Raw genomic sequence first — 12594 nt, forward strand, 5'->3', positions numbered from 1 at the left:
AGCTGTTTGCCCAGTCTACTGCTTTGTGTCCTTTGTGTCCCTGGGCATGGTATCTCCCACTTCCGTCAACTCCCCATAGTCCTGGCGGGACTGGGCGAGGCAGCTTGTGGGAAGAAAGATTCTCTGGGATGAGAAGCTAAACACACCTGTGAAGCGGGTTATTGGTTCCAGCATCAAACTGTCGCCCCACAGGCTGTGCCTCTTGCTCATCACCACCTCCCCTGTGCTGTGACCGCAGCTCTCCCTGTGGCGCCTCCTGCATTCTTCGGGAATACTCCTGGGCCCGGGTCCACTGTAACCTTTCTCCTTCCGGATATAAGCATTGCACACTGCAGCCTGGACTTGGGTTTGGGATCTCATCCTATTTGAGGAACCTTGAAGTGGGTTGAAAACAGGCTGGTCTGTTTGATGGTCCAGTGTCCCCCTGACCTGTAGGATTTTGCTCTAGCTTTCACCTAAGAGGGATTTGCTGACGCAAGAAAGCTCAGACTTATCTCAACTAGCAGTGGAGAATAAATGAATGAACTCTCAGATGTCTTTTACAAATACTAATTATGAAGACTTAGAATACGGCGATCTGCTTCTCCGTCTCCAGCCTCATTAACCGTCTCTACAATGCCGGCGACTTCCTAGGTTGGTGCTATGCGAAGGACACTTCAGGCCTGCTGTCAGTCCCCCCATGCTAGGGATTCACGCTCTTGCTTACCTCTTCAAAGGTGCTCTGAGACCAGGTGGAGACGGAAGCCTCCTTTCTCTGCAGAAGAGGTACTGAGAGCAGCTACATGAGCGTTAGCCATGAACAGGAAATGGCCCTCACTTTGGTAGGCCACTGAGATGTAGGGTTGATTGTGAGGTCAGCCAGGGTGTTGCCCTGACTGCTGTGGACACTGACAGCAATGTTCCCGACACAGAGTGGGTGTTGATGAGGTGGGAGTTCTAGGGAGGGAAACACCCCATGCTGCGTGGGGCTACGCTTCTGCTGCCTGTCTCCAGCCCTTGGCTGTTCTGTTCTTAGTAGTCCCAGACATCTGGTTCATAGCTTGTGCTGACTTCTTTATCCAACCATCATGGATGACAAATGGAGGAGAATGAAGACCCTGCAGGACCAGGGGCCAGCACACTCCTCACCAGCCTTCTCGCTGTGTCTCTGTCTCACCCACATTGCTCCTGCTTGGGCCTTTCCCAAAGTCTAGTGGCCACCGATCACGTCCTGGACCCCTGCCCCTGAGGCGGGCTGAGGTTTGGAGGCCCAGCCCTAAGAGTGGAGGTGTGGCATGGAAGTCATTTCAGGCTAACGAATGTTCTGGGGCTCCAGCGCTGGCTGCCAGCCCTCAGCTCGGTGTGCTGGAAACATCGTGAACAAAATGTCAGGGTGAGCATGTCGGCAGTGTCCCACTGACTGCGGACCTGGGCTGCCGAGGCTGCCATCTGCCCACAGCCTCTCGGAGGTAATTAGATCCCAGTTTCTCAAGGCCTGGAACAAGCGGGATGTCAAATGCACTTCCCTTCCTCCAGGAGGGTGATTTTCACTCTCGCGGCTCATTTGGAGCTGCATATCGTTACTGTCTCCAGGTGTGAGAGAGGCACAGGGAGAGAAGATGGGGGTATCTAGAGAGAAGAAAGGAAAGGCGACACAGAAGGAGGCGGAGGCAAGAGCCGGGGAAGGTGGGAACTGGGGGGAGGAGTGAGACACGGGTCCCACTGCTCCCCAACCCAGAGAGGGCCCTGTATGCTAATTTTGGCAAATATTAATTAAAAGATAGGCTGGATAATTTCCATGATGACTACTGTTTAGCTTTCTGACTGTATGGCTTAATGTGTTCTTTATTAATGCAAGAGTAGCAAAGCATTTTCTGTCATTTGCAGTTGCTAATTTGCATTAGGGAAAGGAAATGTTTCTGATAGCTTTTGAAAAGCAAATATTTTCAAAATTTGCTGGAAACAGAGCTTTGATACCTCCCCCCACCCTCTCTCCTCATTACTTTTTGTTTGGCGTTGGGAGGAAGGATGGGTAGGTCGTGAGATTATCATCTGGCAAGAAAAGTGCAAGGCTACTTCCTCACTGGAGACATTGTTTCCAGTGTGCACCTCTCCTAACTCCCCTAGCCTGGGATCTGGGCTTTATGGCTTCTTCTGGCTTTGGGCTGCGTGGGAGGGCCTCATGGGAGGAGGAGGGCAGCTGCACATTTTTTTTTTTTTTTACTGAATTTTTCTAGCCAGAACCCAGTGGCCAATACGTGTAGTCAAAGGGCTGGGCCACTGTCTACGCCCTGTGTTCGTGTTACAGAAGGCTTGTGGGCATTGGATCCAGCTTTCAAACACTAATTCCATTGTTTGCAAGCAAGTCTGCAGATTAGCTTTTTATTTATTTTTCCAATCATCTTCCATTAGAAGAAATTGAATTTTCTAAAATAAAATAAGTTACCCAAGGTTGCCTCATAAGCAGGATGATGAACTGTTCCTATTTTCTTGGGATTGAAGGAGTTCCGAGGACATGGGGGATGCAGTTTTAAGATGAGGACATCGTGAGTTGGTTGCATTACTTACAAATTCAGTCCTGAGTCTTCAGATAGAAGAACAGGACTCTCCTCTCCTTTCACAGCTGCCCCTGATACATGCATTGTTCCCATTGCTGTTACTTGACTATGTTTACTCTTGGTAGTTTTTAAAGATGGCTTTTGCTTATTTGACAGGCAGAGCAACACAGAAAGAGGAGAGGCAATGAGAGAGAGAGAGGTCTTCATCTGCTTGTTCACTTCCCTTGGAGCCTGGAACTTGACCTGGGCTCCCCCATGGATGGCGGAAGCCCAAGTACGTGGGCCGTCTTCTGTTTCTTTCCCAGGCACATTAGTAAGGGGCTGGACTGGAAGCGGAGCAGCTGGTACTCTAATAGGGGTGTCGGAGTTGCAGGTGGTGGCTTAATCCTCTGTACCACTATGCTGGCCCTATAGGCTTTTTAAAAATTTTTTATTTTGCACATGGCTACTAGTTTACCCTGCCAGTGAAGAAATATGGTTGATTGAGAACTACAGAGGAGGATGCTGACAGTGTTGGATTGAACCTTTTGAAAAATTGCCCTTTGAGTGGCCAGCACTGTGATGTAGTAGGCTAAGCTTCAGCCTGCGGTACCAGCATCCCACATGGGCGTTGGTTTGATTCCCAGCTGTTCCACTTCCGATTCATTTCTCTGCTGTGGCCTGGGAAAGCAGTAGAAGATTGCCCACGTGCTTGGGCCTCTGCACCCATGTGGGAAACCTGGAAGAGGTTAAGATTGGCTCAGCTCCAGCTGTTGTGGCCATTTGGGGAGTGAACCAGTGGATGGAAAATCTCTCTCTCTGTCTCTCTCGGTCTGTAACTCTAATTCTCAAATAAATAAATAAATAAAATCTTTAAAAAGTTCATGTTTGAGGTGTTGTATACTTTGTCCCTTGCTGAAAAGACGCGTGGCAATCCCGAGTCTTGGCATTTTGCAGTAGACTTTGCTTTTAGAGCTGTTCAAGAGACAGGGTCTCATAATTTGTGGTTCTATTGTGTGGCCAAATTATCTCAGGAACCTGCCTCTTGTTTTACCTTTTTGGCTCTCCCGGTTCTTGCCAGAACAGAATTTCTCACCTACCTCTCGCAGTGACGTGTGGCTAGTGCTGGACTTCAGCCTGTTTCAGTGGTCATGTATCTGTAACAGCAGAAGACTTGGCTTACTATAAGGTAGCATTTGATGCCCTGCAAGGTGGTTTAAGAAGCAACTGGAGGAAGGGCCCCGCTGAGTCCAGAAGACACAACACACTAGTATTTGACAGCATATTATTGTAATATAATGTAAAATTGGCCAGGACTCAGAATTTCTATAAAGTAAGCTCTATTATAGTACTACAAATGATACCCCAAGAAGTTTTCAGAAAAGCCGTTTTACAAGGTGTCCTGGAGTAGAATTATAATCACAGGATATATATCATGGCTTTAGACAGACATTGATTATTTAATTGAAAAAAACCCAGCAGGGAAATGCCAAATTCTTTCAAATTAGTAGAAGGATCATACAAGCCTCGGAACGAAAGCTCCAAAAATAAGGAGCATCAAACACTTTTCCTCATGCCCTAGAATATTTTACCTTTTTATCACTTTCTAGCCTTACATTTCTATGAAGCATATAAATCAAGCATTAGATTGAACAAATTGCATTTTTTATGTTAGAAATGGTTAAGAATTATCAATTTTATATGGTTTAAATTAACATTACTATTTCTGTCTTCCTGAGGGAGAGATGGAATTAATAACTGAGACATTGAGTTATTGGAAAAACAGGGTAGAGGGCTACCTAACTCCTCTGATCCCCAATTTCATGCTCTTTCTGTGTTTTTTTTTTTTTTCCTTTATAGCTGCATCTCTGGTGGCTGTCACAGAGCAGAAACTTGATAAATGTATATGGAAGTTGTAGAAAAATGATCACACGTTTGTCAATGATCTCCCATCAAGGGGCAGCATCCATGTCTTCAGTCCTTGAACCTTCACAGGCTTGTGGACGCTCGGACCAGTGGAGTATGATGGGAACGATGGCATGTGAGTCCCAAGGCTGAGTCATAACAGACCGTGCAGCTTTTGCCAAATTCTCTTGGAACCTTTGTGTCACTCGCCTGTGAAACTCAGGTGCCCAAGCCCTGTGGATAGACTACAGGTAGATGCTTCTGCGGACAAGAAAGTGGAGTGTAGGCTTTGAGTCATCCCAGCTTAGCACAGGCATGGGAGTGAAAGAACCTCCAGATGTGGCTGTCAGCCCTCATCTGAGATTCCAGACCCTGTGGAGCAGAGAAAAGCCATCCCTGTTGCATGCAAGTCAACATCCTGACCCACACAGCCGTGAGCATAATCAAATAGCTGTTGTTTTAGGTCACAAAACTGGCAGTGGTTTGTTATAGAGCAATAGATTAACTGGGACAACGTGGAGAGAATGTGTACTACTTGTTTAGGAAGTTGGCCTTCACTCTCAGTTACAAAACTGATTTAGCCACACCGAAGTGATTTGAGTTCCAGCCTGCTGCTCTCCCTACCCACTGAGGCCCGTGCTTGCTGTGCAGGAAAATAAACCGTGGGCATTGAGGTGACACTGTCCCTAATTGGCTGGATGATCTGAGAGGCCGGAGGAGGATTTCTGCCCACCGTGGGAGTCTCAGCCTGCAGACACTCGGGTTTGTCAAAATCCTCCTTGAAAAAGGTGCTCTCCGTTCTGAATGGATTTCTCCCATGTGCATATATTTAAAACATTTTTCTTAAAGGAACAGTGTGTATTCATTATAGCATGAACTTAAAACACAGACAAGCCAGAAGACGGATACAAAAGCTGTCTCTGATCCCATCCGCTGAAAAGTGCTGGTAATAACTTTCAACCTTGCTTCACTGAGTGTACATCACATGGCCCATTCGAATATAACATAATGCAATGCATGAATTATACTAAAATTCATAAGGATATGTCTTTTATGTACATTTTTTTTTTTTTTTTTTTGACAGGCAGAGTGGACAGTGAGAGAGAGAGACAGAGAGAGAAAGGTCTTCCTTTGCCGTTGGTTCACCCTCCAATGGCCGCCGCTGCAGCCGGCGCACCGCGCTGATCCTGGCAGGAGCCAGGAGCCAGGTGCTTTTCCTGGTCTCCCATGGGGTGCAGGGCCCAAGCACCTGGGCCATCCTCCACTGCACTCCCTGGCCATAGCAGAGAGCTGGCCTGGAAGAGGGGCAACCGGGACAGAATCCGGCGCCCCAACCGGGACTAGAACCCGGTGTGCCGGCGCCGCAAGGTGGAGGATTAGCCTATTGAGCCACGGCGCCGGCTCTTTTATGTACATTTTAACAAAATGATCATACTACTCATCTTCCTGTAACTTTTTAAAACCTAAGTAGTGTTGACATTGTTCCTTGCTTCCTAAATCCCTAATTCATCTGCACTGATTGCATAAGATTCGTTGTAAGTTTGCCCTGTATTTCATTGCTTTCCTTGTTGGTGAATGTTTTCAGTTTCCTATACTTCTACATTCACATCACGCTGCATCATCTTCTAAATATAGTGCCTCAGTGATTCAGGCTGGCTGTTGGTTGGTGATATGTTTAGTCTTTTGTACCAGCTAGTCACTCTTCTAATAGGAAATGTAGACCCTTACTCCAACACACACACACACACACACACCCCAATACATGGGGAAATCTCACAGAAGGTGGCTGTGGGATCTTGACATTGGATGCTTTCAAAAGGGAGCAGCGTTTGGCTTCTCAGACTTTTCAGAGAATTGCAACAAATACCCACTTCTCTGAAGAAAGAAATATTGAATGCTGCTGTGGGAAGTTGGTTAGGCTGAGCATGAACAGTTCCTCCTCCCCTCACTGATCGTTCCCCTGTGGTTTTAGCAAATAGGAAATGTCAGAAAAAATGTGAACTAAAAATGGGCTGCTTAATTCAGAGGTTTAGATTCTCTAAAATGAAGGCAACAAAAATGGAGATTTGAAGTGATATCTATATGGATGAATCTCTTCCTCTTTTTCTTTTGATTCCCCAGAAAAAGATAGAAAAAGACCCCTTTGCTTTTTTAACTGCTCTTTTTGTTAACTTGTTTGTTGTCAACTGCTGGTATGATCAGGAGATTGCGGGCTTTCTTGACATTCTTTGTTGGAGTAATCTGCAGACTTTTCACAGCACAGTATCAGTGTTGCTCAGTGGAAGCTCTTGGAGTCTCTCTCCTTTGCTCTAGTTTGGGTTTCCTCTATTACCCTTCCTCAGTGTATTCCGTAGCCCACGGCAATAGCCTTGACCTGGTTGAGTGACTGGTCTTTGATAGGAAGAAAATGTTGAGGCAGTTACAATTTGAGGACCAAGTTTAGACTTTGCTAGCAATCTACTTAATTTGGAATCCCTGTCCCATCAGTTACTTGCTTTGAGACCTGAAAGTTATTTAACCTCTTTGAACCTAAGTTTCCTATTTTATATGACGCAGATAGCACATGGACAGCTTTCTGATGCAGTAGGAGGTAAACATAAAGTGAGTGGCACATGATAAATACTCACGAATGCTAGTTTCTATCTCTGCCTATGATCATCATTTTGATTGACACATGCAGTAAGCCCGAGAAAGAGAAAGGTGTCTTTGTGCAAAAGGATTTTTGTTAAAAGATGTATTGATTTATTTGAAAGGCAGAAGTACAGAGAGAGAGGGAGAGACAGAGAAACAGATCTTCCATCTTCTGGGTTACTCCTTAGATGGCCTCAGTGGCCAGGGCTGGGCTAGGCCGAAGCCAGGAACTTCATCTGGGTCTCCCACTTGGGTGCAGGGGCTCAAGAACTTGAGCCATCATCTGTTGCTTTCCCAGTGGCATTAGTAGAGAGCTGGATTGGAAGTTGAGCAGCTGGGACTTGAACTGGAGCCCATATGGGATACTGGCATTGCAGTATGCCATAATGCTGGCTCTGAAAGCATTTTTATAAGGGTTTTAGGTTAGTACTATGTTCCTGACTCCTCTGCCCCAAGGAATCAGGGTATGTTCTAAGTCTTTCTTGTATGTGTGGTAAGGATATTCTGTTGTGTTTTTCAGAGACTTTGACATTGTAACCAAGAGCTCACAGGAGAATGTTGAGTGTGTTAGGTAACCTTCCCAATGTGTCTCTGGAGTCTTGTTTTTTGGAAACTGGTAAAGGGATAGAGAATGCAGTGGAATTAAAGAGAATCAAGAATTCCAAGGCCCCATAAGCAGGAGGAAATGAACTTTTGAGCCTGCACAAAAATTCTGTTGACTATTATAGGCAATGGAGTTGGGAGTTGAAAGTAGCTATGTCTCAGATGCAGGAAAATCTCTGCATTAGTTTCTCTCTTCCAAGATTGTACATCATTTGTGATTAATGTTTCTATTTCCATCTTTTTTTGGGTGTGGGAGCAAGACTGATTTAGTCACATTGCTGGGAAATAAAACTGAATTTGATTCTTCTGCCTCCCAGATAGATTAAAGAATCCTTGGGCCACCAGCATTTTTATTACCTTGTCAAATGTTTGGTGGTTCTCCCCACAAGTCTGGTGCCTTACCCAGAAATAACACATCTGACAGTAGAGATGGAACAGGGTTTGATGAAATCTATAATTACTGTAAGAAATGTAGTGTCTGTCCAAATACAATTTCTTTCCAATTTTCCCCCAGGCCCTGGGCTTGTGCTTATCTACATGTCTGCATTGTTATGCATTTTATACCTTGTCTTTTCTGTTCAAAGACACAGGTTGTATGTCAAGAGCTAGAATTGGATTCCAAAGCTTGGGCATAGGACTGTCCAATAGATTGTCTATCTCCAGGATTGAACTAGAGAACAGATATCAGGTGGAACCAGTCAGTGGGGAAAATACTATGACAAATACCAATGGATGGTCAAATCTTTAGTTTCCTTTTGGAAGTTGTTCAATACTTGCAAACTTTCTTTATATTAACAACTTTATTATGCTAATTGTTTGAAGAAAGAGGGTTACCTTTGTGCTAGGCACTGTTCTAGGTGTCTAACATAAACTACAGGGGTAATAAGTAAGTGCCTCTTAAAGGGTTTTAAGAAATAGTTTTCATTAGAGTACACATTTGGAGCTACAAGTGAAAATAGGGATATGATTAGTACTGGACGCAAGATGGTAAACTATGGCTTGCAGTTTCAGGAAGATCAGGTGGAGCATGAACTGGAATTGGAATATCACAGGTCTGGGAAATGCTATGGAATTCCAGGAAAGATTATATTGAGGGAAAAATGGATACTTTGAATACCCATTAAGTTCCAGATACTTAAATGCATGTTGTGCCCTTGACTATTCCTAATCATCTTGTGATATACGTATTATTATTTTCACAGGTGAGGTTAGTGAGAGCAAGAGAGGTTAAGGATTTGACTCATTTCTTAAGGAAATTATGCATGCAAATGGTGGACCTATAATTCAAGCCATGTCTGGTTAGCCTTGAAGTATGTTCTCTTTCCAATTCTCAGTTCTCTGTAGGGTTAATGCACTTGATTCAGAAGTCATTTTGCTTCAAAACCAAATGTAAGGGGTAAAAGAAGCGTTGTCTGTAAGTCACGAAATGGTAGCTCCATCTTCACAGGTATTGGCAGATGCAAATGTTCATCTTCCACTGCTTCTTTAAACTCTTAGAAATGAATATATTCAAAAGTATAGTGGAAATAGTGGGCCTTGTCAAGATATTTTCATATATCAAATGCGGGAGTGAAGACCATGAGTGAAAGATATTAAAAGTGGTCTGGCTGACTTCTTGGAGTTTGCAAAGTCAGAACTGTCACGGTAGTCCTAGTGTCTTCCCTTTCTGGGCCCAGGAGCTAAACCTGTCAGTGCCCCAAATTTGATGAGCTTCAAAGAACAGACTGATGTTAGAGTTTCTACTCATTAATTCATGAGCTAACATTTCATTTCCCATGACCATAAAAAATAGATGGTGCCCACAACCCAAGAAAACTTTTCTTGGAACTAAGATAATAGGGAATTTGTAACTGAAGGCTGATTAGGGAAATGGGACTCCACAGGACTGGGAATGGGCACCAGGTGGGTATTTTTTCCAGGCTGCTCTGGAGACCAGAACAACCTCATCTGCTGGATAATTACTGCAATATTATTGCTTTTTACTGCCACTTTTCCTAAACTCCATGTAGTTCTCACTCCTTTTTAAAGATTTGTTAATTTAATTTTTTAAACTGTTATAAAAATATATAGTCTAGTAGATCCCCACAAAGCTCTTCTCTTTACTTCCCTGAATGTGGACATCTGTGAGAGACTTCTGCTCTTTGCCAACCTCCCCCATTAATGTAAATCTCAGATGTCTAAGGTTTCATGTTAACTTTATGTAGTCACCCTATGTGCCAATTATAGGCACGTCAAGCTCCTCTAAGTTGACTTAGATTGATCTGACATTTGCCATTAGAATGAAATTAGGAACGTCATTAGTTGGAGAATAATTTGTAGAGAAAAAAATTAATATGAGGTAAATTTGGGAAAATATTTCTATAAATAAGAACTAATTAAAGAAGAAATGAAGTGTATAGGAAGTGACTGGAATTATATTTTACTTTTTCTAAGAGAAAAGACTAGAATATTTCCTGTGAGAGAAGCTGTGGTTCTGATATATAATTTTCATTATGGATGACAATAATTTGAAGGGTCCATGTAAAAAAATCATCACTGTTCTTAGACACATTTTAGAAAGTTTCTCTCAAATCATCCAAAGATAATATTGCATGACTGGAATTCCTTTATGGAATATTTACTTTTGCTTTAAATCTCATGATAAAATATTCATATAAGAAATGGTTTACAACTAAGTAAGGAGCAGATTCTATCATTGGGAATGTTCGTCATATGGCTTGGAGTTCAGGAACTGTGTCAACTGGCAGTAATCAGGCTGGAGTAGTGTTACTTACTTCCTGGAAGAGGTAAGGCTGTTCCCTTGAGGCATGAGTTCTTGCTTGGATATTCAAGTTTCCCAAGAGGTTTCTATTTTCAATTTGACTGCCTGTGGGAGGTCACTAGATGGTGGCATATGGATTGTGTTCAAGTACTTCCTAAGAGTGCAGTTTGGAATTTACAACTGTCTAATAATTAATAAAATCATAATAGGTATATAAAACTATAAAAATATGTAAATGTATAAAGTCATAGCTAAGATGTATTTCATAAAGGATTTGAGGTTAATTCTTTTTTTTTTTTTTTGCTTTCAAACTTTTATTTAATGAATATAAATTTCCAAAGTACAGCTTATGGATTACAATGGCTTCCCCCCCATAACGTCCCTCCCACCCGCAACCCTCCCGTTTCCCACTCCCTCTCCCCTTCCATTCAAATCAAGATTCATTTTCAATTCTCTTTATATACAGAAGATCAGTTTAGCGTACATTAAGTAAAGATTTCAACAGTTTGCTGCCACACAGAAACATAAAGTGAAAAATATTGTTTGAGTACTAGTTATAGCATTAAATCTCAATGTACAGCACACTAAGGACAAAGATCCTACATGAGGAGTAAGTGCACAGTGACTCCTGTTGTTGACTTAACAAATTGACACTCTTGTTTATGGCCTCAGTAATCACCCTAGGCTCTTGTCATGAGCTGCCAAGGCTATGGAAGCACCCCTGAGTTCACTGACTCTGATCATATTTAGACAAGGCCATGGTCAAAGTGGAAGTTCTCTCCTCCCTTCAGAGAAAGGTACCTCCTTCTTTGATGACCTGTTCTTTCCACTGGGATCTCACTCGTGGAGATCTTTCATTTAGGTTTTTTTTTTTTTTTTTTTTTTTTTTTCCCCAGAGTGTCTTGGCTTTCCATGCCTGAAATACTCTCATGGGCATTTCAGCTGGATCCACATGCCTTAAGGCCTGATTATGAGGCCAGAGTGCTGTTTAGGACATCTGCCATTCTATGGGTCTGCTGTGTATCTCACTTCCCATGTTGGATCGTTCTCTCCCTTTTTTATTCTATCAGCTAGTATTTGCAGACACTATTCTTGTTTATGTGCTCCATTTGGCTCTTAGTCCTATCATTATGATCAATTGTGAGCAGAAATTGATCACTGGGACTAGTGAGATGGCATTGGTACATGCCACCTTGATGGGATTGACTTGGAATCCCCTGGTATGTTTCTAACTCTACTGTTTGAGGTAAGTCAGCTTGAGCATGTCCCGAATTGCACATCTCTTCCCCCTCTTATTCCCACTCTTACATTTAACAGCGATCACTTTTCAGTTAAGTTTCAGCACTTAAGAAGAATTGTGTATTGATTACAGTATTCAACCAAAAGTATTAAGTAGAACAAACAAAAAAAATACTAAGAGGTATAACATATCAAGTTGCTCATCAACAGTCAGGGTGAGGGCTGATCAAGTCACCGTTTCTCATAGTGTTCATTTCACTTTAACAGGTTTCCTTTTTGGTGCTCAGTTAGTTGTCATCTATCAGGGAGAACAAGTGGTATTTTTCCCTTTGGGATTGGCTTATTTCACTCAGTATAATGTTTTCCAAATACCTAACAGGGATCACTTTTCAGTTAAAATTTAAACACCTAAGAATAATTGTGTGTTAATTACAGAGTTCAACCAATGGTACTAGAACAAAAAAAAAAATACTAAAATGGAGAAAGTATTACATTGTACATCAACCGTCAGGACAAGAGCTGATCAAGTCACTTTCTTTTGAGAAGCAAATTTAGGAACATGGTGATTCTTCCCACTTGCCTGCCCTCACTCCCACCCCTCTTCCTCCTCCCTCTCTTATTCCCACTCTGATTTTTTACTGAGATATGTTTTCAATTGACTTATACACTGTATGTTAAATAAAGAGTTCAAAAAATAGTATGGGGAAAAATGGGAAAGTGTTCCTCAACAGTGGAGACAAGGGCTGTTCAAGTCATGGCTTCTCAAAGCATCAATGTCACTTATGTCAATTGCCTGTTAGGTGCAATTATTAGCTATCACAGATTAGGGAACATATGATATTTGTCCCTTTGAAACTGGCTTACTTCACTAAGTATGATGTTTTCCAGATTCTTCCATTTTTTTGTAAATGATTGGATTTCATTTCTTACTGCTGTGCC

The 12594-nt window shown here is 42.6% G+C and overlaps 1 long non-coding RNA gene across 1 annotated transcript in view; it reads left to right on the forward strand.

Annotated features, from left to right (window-relative positions):
* The first annotated feature begins 525 nt into the window (after nucleotides 1-525).
* Nucleotides 526-12594, forward strand: part of LOC138849411 (uncharacterized) — a 444923-nt gene continuing 432854 nt past the window's right edge. Inside the window, exons 1-2 of the long non-coding RNA XR_011388243.1 lie at nucleotides 526-1448; nucleotides 4377-4557. This is a non-coding gene — a long non-coding RNA (uncharacterized lncRNA). The remainder of the gene's footprint in view (nucleotides 1449-4376; nucleotides 4558-12594) is intronic.

This window comes from Oryctolagus cuniculus, chromosome 4, assembly GCF_964237555.1.
Source record: "Oryctolagus cuniculus chromosome 4, mOryCun1.1, whole genome shotgun sequence".
In the NCBI taxonomy this organism is placed as follows: Eukaryota; Metazoa; Chordata; class Mammalia; order Lagomorpha; family Leporidae; genus Oryctolagus; species Oryctolagus cuniculus.